The sequence below is a fragment of the Phoenix dactylifera genome, unplaced genomic scaffold, assembly GCF_009389715.1.
Source record: "Phoenix dactylifera cultivar Barhee BC4 unplaced genomic scaffold, palm_55x_up_171113_PBpolish2nd_filt_p 002004F, whole genome shotgun sequence".
Classification (NCBI taxonomy): domain Eukaryota; kingdom Viridiplantae; phylum Streptophyta; class Magnoliopsida; order Arecales; family Arecaceae; genus Phoenix; species Phoenix dactylifera.
In genome coordinates this window covers 35,201-55,076 of record NW_024069283.1, presented here as the reverse complement: position 1 = coordinate 55,076, position 19,876 = coordinate 35,201, and the positions used below count along the sequence as shown (strand labels likewise).

The 19,876-nt window shown below is 36.2% G+C and overlaps 1 long non-coding RNA gene across 1 annotated transcript; it reads right to left on the bottom strand.

Annotated features, from left to right (window-relative positions):
* Positions 1 to 14,743: 14,743 nt before the first annotated feature.
* LOC120109305 lies at positions 14,744 to 18,435 on the bottom strand. Its single transcript, XR_005510247.1, has 3 exons — positions 18,124 to 18,435; positions 17,922 to 18,017; positions 14,744 to 14,763 (listed from the first exon to the last, which is right to left on the bottom strand). It is a non-coding gene; the product is annotated as an uncharacterized LOC120109305 (long non-coding RNA).
* Between the last annotated feature and the right edge of the window lie 1,441 nt (positions 18,436 to 19,876).

The following is a 19,876-nucleotide window of genomic DNA, read 5'->3' as shown; positions in this document are numbered from 1 at the left end:
GGGGAGGGAGGGAGGCGGCAGTGAGGCGGAGGAGGAGGAGGAGGAGGCGGCAGTGAGGAGGAAGGGGGGGTGTACTGAAAAATTTCAAGGGCAATATGGTAATTACACTAAAGGTTAGTTTGGGTATTTTTTTTTTGGTTTTTGGGGGTGTCCTTAGCAATAGGGGGGGGTGTATATAGAACCACCCGAACTGTGCGCGCTTCGCGGTAGTTTCCTAAATGTATGCGACCCGGTGTTGCAAATTATTTACAATGGTACCCCCTGCCAGGCCTATCGCGACTCTACCAGGTCTCGCTGGAAGAATCTCGCGGTATGATCAACCCGCGGGTGCATTTAATCTCCGGGAAGCCCGTCGGGTCTGTGGATTTGTCGTGGGATCTGCCGCGTTTGATTGGTCGAGATCTTGCGGTGCACGATAAAATATTGTGATAGAAAGGGATAGTCCACGTTTTAGTCCGTTTAAATTTCAATTTGTTGGCTTGTTTGTGTATGGAAAGGAAAAAAAAAAACATAAATTTTTTTAGTCTTCCATAGGATTTGGACCAAAAAATATTTAATTGATATAGGCCATGCCAAAATAATTTTTTAATCCACGTATTCAGCAGCAACTTCAACTCAATTTCTTCTGAATTACCCAAATGGGCGCTGAGTATCTAGTAGGAGCTTTCATTGTGATTGGTTGACTTCTTGATTATTTAGGAAGTAAAAAAAAACTCCATCCTTAAATAAGCTTCAAAAACAACAAATGCCATTTTGTGATGTCATTATGGTAGAATTTATTCGAGTTTGTTCTCCGCTCATTGTTGGTGCAGTTCAACTCCCTAATATGTATCTAAAATGTTTGATGCATACTCAATTAATGGGCACACATCTACTCAGATTCATTTAAGTCTCTTGCAATAGTCCACTTAACATTTTCATATGAACCTGGTTCTGCTTAGCCTCGTGGGATTTCTTTGAGAATGACGTTTGATAGCCTTCAAGCCATCGGCCTATCCCGCTCCAGTACGTATGCTTGTAAAACCTTTTTCGCGTTAGACATCAACCTTTACATATGAGTTGTTGCCCGTTCCCATCATGGAAATAAGTTTTTTTAGCTCTTCTCTTATTCTTTTCCATACATAGGATTAACAACAAAAAGGCTTTCATTCTTAGTTGAATCTGGTAAAATATCTTTTTTATAGTCTATACCCAAACTCCTTTCCTGGTTTTGGTGGAAGAAAAGAAACTACACCCTTTTTTTCATGAAAATAGTAGGCTTATTTAGCCGCTTCGAACAACAAAGCATTTACTTTTGAGTCGAACTACCGCCTCCGCTTTAGAAAGAGGATCAGCCCCAATATTTCATATGGATCAATCACGTCCCAATTTGGTTGGATCGAGGAATTCATGGTTCTTCTCAGAAGCTGTAGTTAAGGTAGAAATGTTGTTAGCATTTTTGAAAGTTTATGTGGATGCATCAGAAGTTTTTCTTTAGTTAAATTCTTTAAATTCCAAGAAGTTATCTAATTGTTATGTTTGTATTGAAATTCATGACCTTCAGTGCATGATATTTCTTGGAAAGCAAAGACATGACCCAAATTAATGATGCTAATTACTCGCGAATCATTTGGTTGTTGTGTTGAAGGTGTGCTTAATGAAAGAAGCAATGTCTACCTTACATGATATGGACAAGTATGGTCATGTCCCTTCTTTGGCAATCTACAATGCCATAATTCATGGATTTGCTAGAGAAAAGGATTTTGATAACTCAGGTGCTACTTCTTAAAAGGATGTAAGCAATTCTTTCTGCTATGACTTTCTCATGCAATATGTCCATACATTGCTTGCATAATAATATGTTTAAAAACATGTAAGCAATAAAAGAAGTATTGTTGTCTGTAACAGGTTGAATTAATTATTAGTGAAAACCACAGTCAGAATTTACCATGATGATTATTTCTCGGTCTTTTATCTACACTATTGTTTGTTTGCTTGCTTGTTGACGGCATAGCCTTCCTGCTTAGCTATATCTACTACATCTTCTCGACTCTCCAAGTCTTCTTAATTTTTTTTTTATTGCCACAGATAACTCTACACTTCTAGTATGGAGACATCTAAAAAAAGTCAAAACATAGCAAGTCTCCAAAGCCTCTTTGAGGTACATTTCATAACTATGGCAGGTTATCTTTGTTTCTTTCATCTAACCGACCTCTCCGGTCCTTCTATATTAGATAATCACTGGGCCATTATTGTAGATCTCTATGCCTATAAGAAAACCATCCGCTTGAACTATGCAAAGCGAACTTCTATATCTCATCTTTGGGTTGAATTAACCTTGTCGATTATGCTGACCCACCGAAAAATCTGTCCCATTTTTCCTCCATCCGATTCTTCCTTTAGTTATGTTTATAAATAATTTCTCTAATCAACCTTATTCCATTCCAGGGTGCACATAAGCCTAGCATCATTATATCTGAGATTTGTGGAGACTCGTAAAATACTTCCCTCACAACTTCTTTTGTGCTCCATGTTTTTGATGAGAAACCAGTTCATTCACATAGTTTCAAAGATTTTCATATTGCTTCAACTGAAATACTCTATATGAACATTACAAATGGATAATGTTGGATGCCTTAGAATAGTTATTTATTGGATTCACTAGAAGTTATAAGAAAATGTTTTGATTTCTTACAAGGATGATTGTATCAAAATTAGGTTCACACCAGCTTATCCATAAAGTCTAGCGGATCATAAAGATGAACACACACACACACAAAAGAAAAAAAAAAAAGGAAAAAGGGAAAACCTGAAAGTAGGAAATAGATTAAGGTTTCAGGTTTCATCTTATAAATTAGAAATAAACCAAGTAGAAATAACAGGCTTATTTGCAATGTGAAACTAAATTGTACATTTAAAAGTTAATCTCGATATAAGTCTTCCTTTGTGATACCTATCCAGTCTAACACTTCATTATTCCTGAAACCTTTATGAATCCTTTTACTTAGCATTTATCATTAAAAAAGAAAACACTTTTTATAGGAACTAAAACAAGTGGAAGCCTGACCTGATATTAAAGGGAGCCCTGGATCAAGCCCAAGTCTCCAGTACCGAAACGAGGCTTTACCAACTCTCGGCACCCAACTTCCTATAAATCTCAAACTGCATGCCTTATGCATGTTTAATAAAAACTATTAGAATTTATACAATTACATATTTTCTAATGTTACTATAACAATCCAGGACCTTATCCAAAATGGTTAGTCAGAATGTATTATTTGGGTTCCTTAATTTTATATAAGTATCCAAAATCTATTCAATAAATAACCGATATAGGACTAAACACGCCCGCACCAGTTCTGACATACTCCCCCGTTTAATCCCTGGTATTTTCGTTAGGCTGAGGGTTCAAATCCATTCAAATCTAATCATAAACACCACGTTCGGTCCGTAGTCAGCCCCAATGGATCCTTGCTGCAGTGTTCCTTAGTTCACGTAGGTTATGAGCCGGATCCGCTCTGATACTATTTGTAACAATCTAGAACTTCATCCAAAATAGCTAGCCAAAAGGTATTATTTTGGTTTCTTAATCCTGTATAAGTACCCAAGATCTGCCCAATGAATACCGACGTGGGACTAACACACGCCCGCACCGGTCCCGATAGTCGCCCTCTTTTGTTTAATATTCTTTAGCTTTTGAATAGTTTAATTTGAATTTCTAATCACACCTAATCCCAGTCCATCTAATGCATGTTTTTCTCAGCTTTCTGTGAATCCCAACATCTTTTCACCGAACACCAGACAAAAGATGGTCTTAGAAGGCAGGTTGATATATTAAATAAAAAAAGCATAGGTAAGGTCCATCTCATAGAATTGGGTTTCAACGGATACAAGAGATAAAAATCGAACGTTAGGTGCCAAAAGCAATAGAAAAAATGTAGATGAACAATCATCAGTAATTTAGTGTCTTCATTTTGGTTTCCTAACTTTTGGCAGGAATGCCTCCTACATTGGTTATGCAACAATTCACCTCGTGCTTTCCATCTGACCAAAGCACTAACCTTTTTCTTTTTCTTTTTGTTAGTTTTTTGGCCTGCGCCGGCCATTTGCCATTGTCCGGCAATAACCAATCCCAAGCAGCTCTACTACACTCAAACCATCTTCCTCCACAATACCTCTCTCTCTTCTCTCATGCAGAAAACAGTGAGTTCAGTTCTCTCCTCTTTCCATGTTGCTTATATTTGGTTAGATTATGTTATGTAGGATACGTGGTCTGTCTCTAATTGCAGGGCTGGTGCCGCAGGGAGAAGGCAGTGCTTGTGACAGTATACACCATAAAGCCACTAGGAGAAAGGCTTCATCAATATAAATCACCACCACCACCATCATCATCACCACTATCACCATGTTGATCGCCACAGACCAAGACCACATTCAAGTGTTGGCTACGATCGGAAAGCTGAGCTGCTTCTTTATGCACAGCACCTGAGGGCACTTGCCCATGGTGCAACGACACCCGGGTTATGGCACAACAAACTCCTACACTCCTGAGAAAAAGCACACAAGGTCTTGGTGCTTGGGTTATTCTTGAATGATTTTTGCTAACTTGATCACCATTCTAAATGGTTAGACATGTCAAGTACTGATTAATGTTTCCAATATAGTTAGTTCCAGTTTCTCGCCAAGCGCAAAAAATACAGGAGAACTCCAACTTGCTTAGGTGACTGGAAGAAGATATTGCTACCGAGCTTTGTTCTGAGATCTCTTGCAAGCTTCCAAGAGAAGAAGAAGAGGAGGAAGAAAGGGAGTGAATTGACATGCAGCAAGATGAGTACCATGGTGAAGAGCTTGACAATAAGATGACTATTTTCTGATTTAGTTTAGATTTTACTCATTGACTGATAAGGGCAACCTATGAATTCAGATTACCTTACAGGCACAGAAGCAAGGACTTGGCAAGAAGCTTCTTTCAGCATTCCGAAAGCAAAAGTGAGCTGTAGCTAGTTCTACATTCAGCTAATCTGGCTAATAAAAAGGTGGAATTACTTCACTATCGATACATAATCAAGATGGAGGAATCAAGAAGATTGAGCACTGGGGTTATGTCCTGAGATGTAGGTCTAGGGGAAGGAACAGCCTTCTCTTGCTATAGCAAGAGAATTTCCTGCATCACAAGGTTTGACCGAAATAATTAGTTCTTTGTTATTCTTGTTTTTGATCCACTTGGTAAGCATAAGGCTTATGCCAAACCTTATGTTGCTAATATCGATTTCTCAATAATTCATATTAACTTGTTCAAAGCCCCCCATAGTATGAATGATAGACATTAACATTATAAAATAAGACATGCCTCCTCTTGTTTAATTTACTGGGTGTTGGTACATCCTCCAGGTGGTTTTGATCAGCGATTTGGTAGCAGGCAGAAAAAAGAACATTCGTAGACAATAAATTCTTTCATGTACCCAACTTTATAAATTAAAAACTTCTTAAATTCTACTATAGAGACAAGGAAGTACATTTCGTAAATATCTTTGTTAAACTTGTTCGATCTTATATTAAAAATATCTGTTCTCATTTTATTATTTCCTTTTTACGCAAAATGACCATGGGAAAGAGGGGCTCAATATCAACACATAGACATCTACACTAACAAAAAAAATAAAGAAGCTATAAATCATTTCTTATTATTTATGAGATGAAGTGTTATAATGCAAGCATGATGTTTTTATCATATAAACTGTAAATCAAATACTAATTCTAGAATGATAGTTAAATGATTAATGCCAATTGTAGTGTTATGAAAAGCAATTTAACTTTCACATCAAGTAGAAGTATCAGAAAAAAATTATTTATGTCATGACTTGGTGGGGTGGATTGTCAAAGAGTCAATTCGAACAGACTGCAAGGCATGCAGGTGCAAGTTCACATAATGAATAATTAGACAGCTACTTTCCTGTGGCATGGTTATGGACAAGGCGATGGGAGACTATGAGTCTCAAGAATTATGGAAGACCAAGGATAAACTCAAGGGTTCCAAATATTGTTAAGATTGTGAGATGTTGGGATTTATAAACAAGCCTAGAATTTTTACACACTTTGGGCTTCTTTAATATTTTGTATAATGAATGATCAAAATCATATATTTCAGAAAAAAATTCAAACTACTTTGCCACCTAGTACCATCCTAAGGACTATAAGGTAGATGGCAGTAATGCGAATTCAGGAATGCAGTTCCATGGGAGACAACTGGGGAAGATTTTGGATAACAACTCAAAGGCTGTTTACAATTGCCAAGCAAATGAAAGAAAGAACAGCAAATTAACTGGAGAAAAGAAAAGAAAAGTAATAATTCTCTTCTTTGGTCCAGTTGAGAGAGCTACAATGGAAGTTGTTAAGAGAGTAGTTTATGTATGACTTATCCGCTTGCTTCGTTATTTCCTCTCAACATCACTACCCCTAGAGAAATTGGCCGTTTATTCTTTCCCTACTTTTCTCTCATTGAATTTTCTTTTTTTGACATATCATAGAAAAGAAGATTTCTCTCTTTTAACATTTCTTCTAGCTTTCTCAACAACTCCACAAAAGCTGAAGGTTTTCACCGGTTGGTAAGAAAGAACTTGTTTCAAAAAGCTGCCTAGAAATTGTTGGTCTAACAAGATGCTTAATAAATATTTAAATTATATAAAAAATTAACAATTGTAATAAAATAGTAGCAAAGAAATATTTGGTCTGTGAGGTGTGAGAGGCACGCCAAGAGACGCACTGTCTAAAACTGTTATTGCCTCCCCACGTGCAGGTATTAGCGGTCAACAATGGCTCCAAGATACAACCCAAACAGCTCACAGCGGATCTAATCTACAGTGCACGTCTATAGGCAGATTACCTAGTCTATATCGATTGCCCAAAATATAAATAATATATGTAATTATATAAGAGAGAATGGTGGTAGGAAGAGACTATGAGAGCAAGAAAAAGATATTTTGTGTTATTTTTAGGTGCACGGAATGGCCCATATATATTGGCCTTTTGTAATCCAACCATAGCGGTTGAATACTTATGGCCTCATTAGGGACATAGAAATATAATGGAAAGTTTTGAAACTTCCAAATGGAATTTGAAATACCTAAAGGTTACAACAATTCTTTTAAAATTTTAGGCTTTTTTATTAACACTTCTTTAAAACTTTTAAAACTCATTCAAATTCCAACAGAAATAAGTGTTTCCATACAGTTTTAGGTTGGGTTTGATCTTTTTGTTTTTTGATATTATAAAATAAATTTCTTGCATTACTAAAGAAGATCCAACAAAGAAATGTCATCTCCCCACAAGAAAATGACAATCAATGATACAAAAGAAAAATAACTGAACAAACAAATAAATGAGACATAAAAGTAGAAAAGAAAAAAAAAACATAGGATATAGATATCAAACTTTGTTTTCTATGACAAGGTATCCTCCTTTGAACAAAGTATAAGAGAAGATATATAGTATTCTCAAGTTCCATAGAATGACTCTTTTGTTTCTATTTTTCTGGTCAATCCCTGAAAAAGTTTTCATTTTCTGAGAACCACCTTCTGTAGGCTGGGAACACTAGTCATATAGTTTGATCTGAACAAATAGAGAACATATTAAAGGAAAGGACAAAAAATTTCGCCAGCCCTAAGAAAATACAGCCATATAAACATCCAATGATGGAACAGATGAAATTGTTTTCCAGATGAATCCTGATCACACTAGGTGCGGATATCATGAGGATTTTCAGTATGCAAAAGTCCATCAGAAGGCATGAATTTGAAAGTCTCTTGGCTCTAAACTTACTTCAATTATGTTTCCAGCTCTCAAAGTGTCAGAAATTGTAACAAGGCTTCACAGCAAAATGTCACCTGGCTTCCCACCTCCATCATTTGCAGCTGGCTACCTATTTAAATGTACTACTTGGAGTAGAACCAATTGGCCTTACCATTTCAGAAACCTTTCTATTGTGCAGATTTGTTCTAAAAATTAGAATTTCTAAAAATTTTAAACAAGCAATCACTTAGACCTTTATTTGAGTGTCCAAATAAAATTGAAATAGGGGATGGTGTTGACACTAGTTGCAAGCTGCAAGCAACTTTACAGTAAAGTTAAATCAGGCAGCAAAAGTCTCTTTTAGTCCTAGTGGTTAAAACCATTTTATATTCTCTTTTAGTATTTCCACTAAATTTTGTGAGTTCATACCCAGATCACAATCCATCTTCTTTTCCTTTTTAATTTCTTCAAAGAATTTTTTATATCATATCCAGCAACCAGAATAAGCATATGATTCATAGATTGAATTTTATCTTTTTATATAGTTCTATTCGACATTCAATCTTAGTGTCCAACCTTTGCTGACTAAAATCGCAATATTGGACCGCAAGCTCTAATCAAACATCAACTCTATATTCTACATCCAGTGCTATTAATAAAGGAGCCTACGTTTCTAAAGAATGAAACTGAAAACATTTAAGTTGCAGAGTCAGCTTGCACTTCTCAATTATGTGCCATCTAGTGTCACTAGAAGTGAGCTCTGATCCTACAAGGCTAATCTTAGAGTTTAATGTGAACAAGTATGCTCTAGGCTGAAGGCCAAGAAAATGCTCTAATCTATGAACTCAAGATTGATAAAAACTTAACTACATGAAGGCAATTTTTGTTCTGAACATGGAAAAGCAAATAAAGCCAAGAAAGCCTAAGAAAAAAAAAAGCTTACCCATAACCAAAAGGAACCAGCTCTGTTTCATTCCTGGATGTTAATTCTTTTAGGTAACACCTGCGTGTCCACACAATTTTTACAAAGGTCATATTAGCAAGCTATTCTTCCTAACAAGTTACTGTCTGAAAAGTTATACAATGAAGCTATTCTATTAAGCAACTAAGACAAACCTCAATGGACGACCATGCAATCTGTTTCATTCAGCAAGAGAGCATTCTGAGCAGCATCTACTTCAACAAACTCCACATAGGCATATCCTTGGGCTGGCCTAAGCTGTTAGCCAAATTTTTACCCTGTTTATTGTGCCACAAGACTGGAAATGTGTTGGACCTCCTCAGGACTGCAACATAATCAACCTGGAAAATGTGATCATCAATTATTAGATGGATAATAATAATATTATAATTTTGATATGTTATACAAATGCATAATCTGATAGAATTTTAGATATTTGTCCTATTGGTATCTAAGAAGTAGGATGAGTCAATGCTTTTTTTCTATGATATATACATCAATCATCACATAGACCTTATATTATATATTTAATATAGTCCTTATAACTTCTCTACAAAATATTAACTAGTTTTTGTTCCTTGTGTTAGAAACTGCCAATTCCAACTTATTATGCCCTTAAAACCCTTTTGTATATCCGTTCCAAGTCAAACTGGAAAGCAAAAGATAGCATAATACATCGAACAAGCTTAAAGCTTCTCTCCTATGTGAGTTTAAATCAATGCTGAAAAGGACACTTGATAAAATGACTGCACTACTGAAAACATATTGGGCCAGCAGCATCTTAACTTGCATTGTATTTTATAATTTATGGCACCCAATCAAAAGGAAACAATTCGAGGATTAAGATAACATATTTCTTGGTGTTTTCATTGTGTTAGAATCCAACCCAAAGCTTGAGTTAATATATGGACGGCCCATGAGCAGGGGCGGCCAATGCATTTGGGGCCTAGGACGAACTCACTAAATGAGGCCTTTTTTTAAATAATAATAATAATAATAAATTTTTAATAAGTATAAAATTTTAAATTTTATTTAAAATAATCCGTCTAGCTTTTTAAGATGCAAAATTGCTAATCAAATTTTGTACTCAAGATTCATTAAATACTATTTTCAATCGATATATAGCTAATCCATTTAATCTTTCTTGTGATAGTTGACCGCAAATAAGATTTTATCAACTTTAATTTTGAAAAACTTCTTTCAGCAGAAAAAACAACTGTTACAGGTATTGTTAACAATATCCTATAGCAATGAATGCATTTGGAAAGAATCTGTTTTTTTAATAAAACTTAAAGTATCAATAAGGGTACTAGTTTCTATTTGTAAATTTCTTTTAAACATTTAACTCCGAAAACAGATCAAGACCATCATATCAGAATATTTACCGTTCAAGATTAAGACACACTTTTTCAATTCTCTTCATTCAAAGATTTTAACTTTCTAAAATTAAACAAAAACCAAAAACATCTTCATATATGGTGAATTGTTCGAACCTATTTTGAATTGAAGAAATTATATATAAAAGTAATCAATTATAAAGATTCTTCAGCTGATCTTGCTGTTTCATCATACTATTTTCATCAAATTGTTTTTTTCTACGGATCACACGTTTTTCACGAATGTAGGTTCTATTTCCATTTCATTTGCAATTTCTTTAGATGAATTCAAGCATTCATGAATCCATTTTCCCTATAACTTTTCAAATAAAAACAGATTTTTTAATTGATCTATAGCAACATCAATATGCATGTCTCAGATTGTAAGTTCTTACTAACTGAATTAACAGCAACAATATATCGTACCATATATTCATGCCTAACAGAATTCAAATTTTCATTTTCATATGTAGTAAACATATAGCCTCACTCTTTATTTTAGGATCTTCACTAGTTTCCGCTAATTGAACTAATGCATCTCTTATTTTAGAGCTTGATGTTTAATTGCTTTGACACTTTCATACGACTTTCCCAACGTGTCTGTGACAAAAGTTTAAGGTTAATGTATAACGTTATCTTGTAAATTTTCCATCATTTGTAGAAGAAGAAAATAAAGTATAAATTTGTTGTATTACTCCAAAAAAAGATATAGCCTTAGGACATGAGTTAGCAGTATCACATAATACTAAATTTAAGTTATGACATCCACATGGTGTGTAAAACGCTCTAGGATTTATATCCAATAATCTTCTCGTACACCTTGATGTTTTCCTTTCATATTAGACCCGTTGTCATACCCTTGTCCTCTTATATCATTAACCTCAAGTTTATATTTTTCTATTATATTTATAAGTGCACCAAAAAGGCCTTTTCCAGATGTAACATCTACTTCTAAAAATTCTAAAAAATATTCTTCTATTTTTACTGGACTTGTTGAAGTATCTACACATCTTAAAACTAGGATCATTTGTTCTTGATGGTTTGCATCAGGAGTGCAATCAAGTATTACAGAAAAGTATTTTACTTCTTTAATCTTTTTAATTATTATAGTTTTAATTTCAGATGCTAACATTTGAATCAATTCATTTTGAATCTTATGACCTAAATAATGATTGTGAATTTCACCATGTTGAATGCGTCAAACATGTTCCTGCATTACTGGATCAATTCTGCAATCATTTCAATAAGACTTAAAAAATTTCCATTATTGCTTTGATAGATCTTTTCATTCTTTCCCCGAAATGCTAAATTTTTTTTGCAAGATTTTTTACGACAGCAATAATTCTCAATAATACTTTTTTCCAATGATCTTTCTCTTAGTTTATTTGTTCTTGGAGACTTTTGTCAATTGTCTTATTTTTTAATAATCTCACTTCTAAATTAATCCACTTATTCATGGTAGTAATATGTTCATTAGTTATTTCATGACTTTTGATCATAATACTTAGATTTTTCCAATTCCTAGTTCCTTCATTGACTAAGTGACTCGTGTTAGGTGTTGAATCAAATAATTTACAACAAAAACAATATGCTCTATCCAAATCCTTCGAATACACTAACCATCTTCTATCATATTTTTCACCATTAGGTAATTTACGAATATAATGTAGCGTAGAGAAGTGCCTATTATTTTCATCCCTAGGAAAATGAAGATCATAATCTCTAATTGGACCTCTTTCTACTAATAGATCTCTCAACTTTGTATCGATTTGCTTCCATTGACCTGGATCGTATATATTTGTAGAAATAGAACTAATTTCATTAAGCTCTACACTATCCTTATTTATCCTATCTCCATCTAATTTCTCATTGTGTTCTTCACCATGAATATGGTTGTCAATCTCATTTTGTTTCATTCTTTTCATGTATCTTCTAGCTCTATTTCAGGTGCTTGTTTGTTGCTAATTCCTGAATTGAACTTGATGTGTGTTTTGTTTGTTTGTCATAATAATTATTAGAGCTTTTTGAGATTGAACGAGTTTTTCGATTTTTCTTTTTTTTTTAAGTTTTTCATATCCACATTCATATTTTCTATTAGACTTTGAATCTAAATTATATTACCAACAAACAATTAAGACAATTACTACAAAAAATTAAAATATAAAAGAGAAAATATTAGAGAAAAATTGTAACAAATTATAGAAATTGCAACAAAATTAGGGGAATTAAACGCTGGATGTTGAAAATATAATCAAACAAAGAGGGGATTAGAAGAATCACACCGGTGCCACTGACCCACTGAGGCACTGAGTCACTGTCACAGTCTCACAGACTGACAGACCCAGTGAGACGGACGTGAGGGCCTGGGGACGGCCGGGCCCGTCGGGGTGACGGGGTCACGGGGTGACGGGGGAGGGAGGCCGGAGGCGAGGAGGTCACGCTGTCACGGGCTCACGGGCTCACGCCTCACGGTCACGGGAGCCGGGGCCGGGGAGGAAGGCAACTGGCGAGGAGGTGGAGCCGTGGAGCCGTGGAGGTCACTGCGGGCTGCGGCACTGCCTCACTGGTCAAGGGAGGCGGGAGCCGGGACCGGGGGCCCGGGAGGGAGGCGAGGAGGTCGTAGCCTCGCAGGATCGCCGGGATGCCGGGGAGGCGCTCGCCGCTCAGGCGGAGGAGACGACCTCGCCGGCTCGCTAGATTGAGCCGGACGGGCCGACGGGGTCACGGCCTCACGGGAGCCGGGGGCCCGGGAGGGAGGCGAGGAGGTCGCGGTCGTCTCCTCCGACGGGGAGGCGGGGACCGTCGCAGCCTCGTGGGATGCCGGGGCGGGGAGGCGGGGAGGCGGACTGGCGGAGGCGCTGGCCGCGGGCCGGGAGGAGACGAGTAGACGACCCAGTCCCCAGGCAGTCACGCCTTCACGGAACAGTCGAACAGAACAGAAGAGGATTGAGGAGTGGAGGAGGAGTGGAGGAGAGCGGAGCACGATGAGGATTTTAAAGAGAGCAGAGAGGAATGATGGGCGATGGCCTGGCCGATGGAATATGGATCAGGGATTGAGCCATTGAGGAGGTGGAGCACCGCGTCTTGTCAGGTAGCGTTGGCTCCTGCGGCGGCCTACCTTACTCTACGGACACTGTGCTAGGAGCGGGAGCTGAGAGGCTAGGAGCCTAGGATGCATGATGCCATCGCGCGGGGCTTTCTCTCGAGACGGGCCTTGGGCGACGCCTAGGTCGCTAAGGCTTGGGGCCCCTGCCCATGAGTACATAACACTACTAAAGGATTGTTTGCTCTAATACCATGTTAAACTTCAACCTGAAAAGCACTACTAAGGCTGTTTCCTTTCCTGATGTAGGATGATCATCATTCTCCATACTCCATTTCATGTGTAGGGCCTGAGAGGGATGAAATTTGAAGAGGAATGATGTGGAAAAGGAATTTTGTGCTCTGATGCCATATTAATCCCACCCAAAAGCTTAAGCTAGAAACTGGATGGCCCTGACTCCATGAGTACAAAAGCACCACTAAGAATGTCTACCTGATATAAGATTGTTGCCACCTCTCACCTCTCCATTTAGCATGGAACTCGAGAGGGGCGACACGTGGATTGCAAGTGAGAGTGATGGAGGATCATTAGCAAGTGGGATTTTGAGCTATGATACCATATAAATTTGAACCAAAACCTTAAGCTATTAGGTAGATGGGCCAATGATGTATAACATCACTACCTTTTTGATATGTGATTTTACCACTCTCACACATAGATATCTATCTTGATGACCTTCATTGTATTTGAGTGTTGTCATCCCGTAAAAAATTAAATACATGCACGACAGACTTTCATAATCTAAGGGAATTCAAATCAATCCTTTTATAATTGTTCCACCGATATCTTAATATTAATGCTACTTGCATATCCTTTTTTCAAATCATTTATATCTTGTTAGAAATCTAACTTGAATATTATCTATCACATGTTCTAGACATCTGAACAAATTATCTAATCATAACCTAATTAGATCTCCACAAAACTTTCTCATTGATATTAGGTACCACCAACTTGTAAAAGCAATTTCAACTAAAAGCATTCTATATCTAATATGATTTGTAAGTCAAAATTTATTGCTTGAGAGTGTGTAAAAGTTCAAGTTATTTGCATCTTTCCGGCACTTTAAAAGGAAAGTGGTAGAAGCTCAAATTTGTTGCATCCATCATGCATTTTAGAATTGGTGGGTCAAAAACTCATAATAAGAGGTGTTGCATAATATATGGCCTATTAAATAGACATTCCGATCAATGGACAACTTCAATCTATTCAAATTAAAATAAATAAGTATTGAGACCAAGATGATTAGTGCAAGTACACAAAAGTTAGCTCTCCATCTCTCTCCCTTTTACTCTTTTGCATAAATTTTATGGGCCTTATATCTTTTTTTTCAATCTAGATTCAATTATGAAAAGGTAGTTTTGATGCACAACCTTCAGGATTTTACCCCTACATTTAAGACAGAACTCATTATATAATTTGAACTCGAGATAAACGCATCATGAAAAGCTATGCGACAAAGAACAAAGATTAGAAAGCCTTACATTTCCGACAAAAATGGAATGGCAATCGATTTCCTCTTTTTCATCCAAGTTTAAAAGCATCATGTGAGTCTTCTAACATGTTTTAACCATAACAAAGAAAAAAGAGAATATAATAATTAAAAAAGAACCTCAAAAAATGTCCAATAAAGAACATAAATTATGAGAAAAGAGAAGATAATTTCACATATAGCAGAAAAATGCAGGTAGTAGTATCATGATTGGGACTATGCATCCACTAATTCAAAATAGAATAATGGTAAAACACATGCAACTATTAGAAAGTGCATCATAGTCATATTTTTTGATAATTAATGCAACATTATTAGCATCACTTATTGTCACACACTGCCTCCTAGATATTTTTTCATGATGAATAAATTATTTGCATCATTTGATCCTTTTGGGATGGCACTTGACAAATATAATTATATGATATCTTTAATTATCAGGGTAGCCTATAAGTCTGCACAAGCTACGATTTAGTCCAAGCTACCATTTAGTCGATTTTACGAAATGAATCTCCCTGTTGATATGCTAGCTATTTTGTGGTCTCCAAATTTAGTATTATGTGCTGTCCCCTTGGCCAACTTGTGGCTTTGTTGAGAAGTTTCAACCATATAGACTTCTCTATAAGAATCAAAAGTTTCTTCCTCGTCGTTTTCCTCGATCATAAATTCATCCAACTAACAATTTTCATATGATTATTCCTTTGAAAAGTTTCCCCCACACTTACCATCTCAATGCTTTTTTTGGCATTTAATTTTATTAGGTTACACTAGGCATACCAAAAATATTTTCTGAAATCTACAACTATTAGTTAATTAGATCACCGGCATGCTAGATCGACTAGGTCGATCAATAGAATTATGAATCAACGAGAGTATATTTGACTATCCTAGTAAAAGGACATAAAATTTGCAATAAGTGAAGAATATTATAAAGAAATAAAGAAAATAAGAGAATAATAACATATACCAATAAAAGATTGATTGCATGCAAGGTCCGCCGTACCGGTACCGGTCGGCGTACCGGTGGCCGGCCGGACCGGTACGGTACCGGTCCGGTCCGGTACGTACCGGCTGGTACCGGTCCGTACCGGCCGGTACGCGGTGGTTTCAAAAACCACAGCGCCGCCGTACCGGCCAGTACGCGGTGGTTTCAAAAACCACAGCGCGCGACGCTGTGGTTCTATAAAAAAAAAATCGTACCGGTGCGAACCGGCCGGTTCGCACCTGTACGTACCGGCCGGGCTCCGAACCGGCCGGTACGGGCCCGTACCGGTCGGTTCGGATAAAAAACGGAAATACCGGTTTTTTATCCGTTCCGGTACCGCTACGCCGGATCGGTACGTACCGGCCGTACCGGCCCGTACGGGCCGGTACGGCATTCCATGATTGCATGAAAAGAAGTATGGGGTATATGACAAATATTCTTCGGGGTGGAAAATCATCACATCTGAGAATTAGATAAGCTAATAAGAGTTAAGGGATGGAGGATCCTCTTGATGCTCAACTTGATATCCTCAAAGATAGAATGAGAGCTTAGGTTAAAGAACTTTAGACTAGGATTAAGGATGCAAGAGCTTGATGCTAATCATTGTACATAGGAGAGGCATAGAAGCCTTTTCTGTGTCAAGGTAGTCAAATGTTTCATATGTATAGGATATGAGTCCTTGCAAGAAAAACCTTCTTTTTCTTCTTCTGATGTAGACAGGCATTAATTTTCAAAAATAACTACCTTCTCTTGGTAGTTCCTTGTCCTAGTAACTATCTCTTTGCTTAGTTATTAGTTGTTACCTGTATGAGTAACTCCTTTTCATCCTAATAACTCCTTTTGGATAGTTAATTCCAGCAACTAGCCATCCAAATATGGCCTCCTTTATAAGTGAGAAAGTAGCTATCCATGATCTCTTCCAAGCAATCAACTTTATATGTGATTAATTAAATCTTGGTTGATGTAATTTATCAAGTATTTTATTATAGTTAGTTGATGATTAATTAATATTTGGATGGAAACAGTAAGACAAATGTGAAGGTTGAACTCGAGATTGCATTAATCATTATCAGCATGTCACTATGTTATAAATTATAACTCTGGTATAGTTCATACGACATCATAAGTGATCGAGAAATATTTTTTGGGGATGTCCCTTCCATATCTCTTTAAAAGACATATGTGTGCGTATCTATATATCTATGTATATATTTTTTACTTACTTGTTGTATTTAAAATAATGCAAAAGCATTTTTAGTTCAAGAGCTGGATCCAACTCTAGTAGTTTTAATTCCAAATTTGTATATATTTCAGTCTAAATCAAGGATTTCAACAACCCATAGAATTGTACTTTAGCTTTGGGTTAGGTTCAAGATGACATAAATAGATATGAGTTTTCCTAATTGACATTGATTTGCAACAACTCCCATATCTAATATGAAATCAAAAGGAGACATATTACAATTTCTACGGAAACCAAATTGGTGCTCCGTAAAAGCATAAACAAGTAGAACTAGTTTTTCTAATGTAACCTAAAAGAATATTTTTACTTTTACTTGCATAAGCAACAAATTTAGTTGAACACTATCAAACAAAATTTTTAATCAAAAGTATTTTTTGGCTTTTCCTTATAAAGCCATAAAAGCCTCTCTTTGCCTATTTATTATGCTTTTAGAACGGTATTTTAAGAAGCACATTATCTTTGAGGAGAAGCACTTAATTGTTTTTTGGTAAAACATAGCAAGAAGCACTTTGTAAACACATCCGGTTTCAACAGGGTTACCTTTAAATAGAACCAAATCCAACTTTATAGGGTTTGTGATTCAAATGAAGGCTTCAAAATGAATCACAAAATCATATTTAGGATTTCTTCTAGGTTCACATGAGCTAATTAAATCTAAATTTACTATTCCATTTGGACCTCCAGTAATATTTGCTCTTAGCACAAGGCAAAATCATAACTTTTAAGATAGAGTAGATGTTACTTCTAAATATATGTCAAAAAGCGAGTTTTTCAAGCTTCTCCTAAAGGTAGTTCTTTGCCATTCTTATATGATAAACACTTTTTATGATGCACTACCATACATATTCTATGTTCTCTTAAGAAATGTCAGAAAAAAGCAATATAGAAGTATCAAAATGCAAGTGAGTAGTTTTACTGAACTTTGTCCGAAGCAAAAGGCAATCAAAGAACAATTAAAAAAATGAAGAAGAGGTGGTGGAGATAGATAAGATACCTTTGGTGGTGCCAATTGCCTTCTCAACCTTAGCCGCCTTTTCTCGTAGGAAATAGACCTTCTCATCAAGCTTCCTCAGCCTCTTCTCAAAATTCTCTAAGATCAGCAATATATTGCAGTAATTTAATCTATCAACCAAAAACAAGAAAATAAACTAGAAGAAAAGAAAGAAAGAAAAAAAAACCAAACCATTTAGCCTAACCTTTTTTGGAGCTGGCTAGCCTGTCTTCTTTCTTGAGAGGGGTCATCTCCTCATCGACTTCTATCATGGCCTCCTCAAAGATATCTACGCCATAGACTTCATGGATTTTTTTGGTGAGATTCCACCTTTGCTCTCTTCTCTCATCCGGCTACTTTTACCCCGTTCTCTTCGTAAGCTTGTACCAACTATAAAAGATGTATGTGGACTTGTCTGAATAAGTGGTGGATTCAAAGAATAGGCTAGGCAAACGATGCTCCTCATTTATTACCCTCTTTTTTCTGACGACCTGTAATAAATTAGAAAAAGCCAATAGAGATAGGGTGAAAGATATCAGTTGCACACTATGGGCTCGTTTGGTTCGCGGGAAGTATTTTCCCTCCTAGGAATATGATTCCTGGGAATCAGATTTCTAGAAAGAGGATATCTAGGAAAGTACTTTTGGCATGTTTGGTTAACCATGGAAAATGACAAATTTCCAAAGTGCTTATGTTTGGTTGACCATCCACTTTTCTAGGAAAGTTATGTATAATTCTTATTATGCCCTTAATAAAAATTAGGTCTTTAATGCCTCTTTAATGCTTCTTTAATGCTGAAGGGTCTTTTTGGGAAAAAAATAAAAAAGGAGTGATTCCCACCTCATAGGAAAGTAACTTTCCCATGTTTCTCATGGGAAAGACTTTTCCATGAAATGTGAGAATCATATTCTTATGGGAATACAACTTTCCCATCTTTCTCCTTTGAAAACTCCAACCAAACAAGAGGCATTTCATTACTTTCCCCGTTGACCACACTTTCCCCCCTCTTTTTCCTGCGAACCAAACGAGCCCTATATACCTGGAGAGGATAACCCATAGGATGACCGAGCGGCTCGCTATTTTGGTTGGTCAAATAGAGACCTTGAACCTGGTTAGGTGTGGGCCAACTAGAACATCCATGAGTTTAGGGCTGGAAATTTTTAACCTAGAGCTAATCAACTTATTTTAATATCTTTTAACATAAATGGATTTAAGTGAGGATGCTTTTCAAAAATCTATTTAGGTTCAGATAACCAAGACCATCCTGACTATAAATGTGTACAGTTTCAAGCATGGCTATGGACCTTATAGATTGTCATAAGTTTGGATAGATTATTTAATTTTCAAAAGTATTTTTAGGATGGTGGTACTAATGAGGTGGTCCATAGGCTGATGAACATTCAACTTCAATGATTAGACAGGATCTACAGTGTCAAAGAGGTTAGGAAAAAGAACAGAAAATAATAACATAGAACATGGAGTACACGAATTGTCACATTTATGATGGTCAGTTCGTTCCATCATGGTATTGTTCAAAATTAGAATTTAGTGTTCGATCCAAATTAACATTGCAATCATTCTAGCCTTACCAATAAAAAATAGCGAAGAAGGCTGAAGCAAATTATTCACCCCCCAAGTTTCATCATTCGAAAATTTTAGCTTTATCGCTACTCTACCTATAGTTTGGACCCGCTTATATACATACATAGCTTGAATTTTGTTTAAATTTGATTAATATCCAAAAAAGTATTCGATTTATATCTGCATTCGAATAAAAGAGTATGGATATATTTATTATCCGATTCATATCCATATTCGTTTATAACAAATACAGATATACTTAATATCTAATTTATATCTATATTTATTTAAAATAAATATAGATATTAAATTTAATATTTAATATTTATATTTATATTTATATTTTTTTAAAAAATATAGGTACAAATGTACATGTA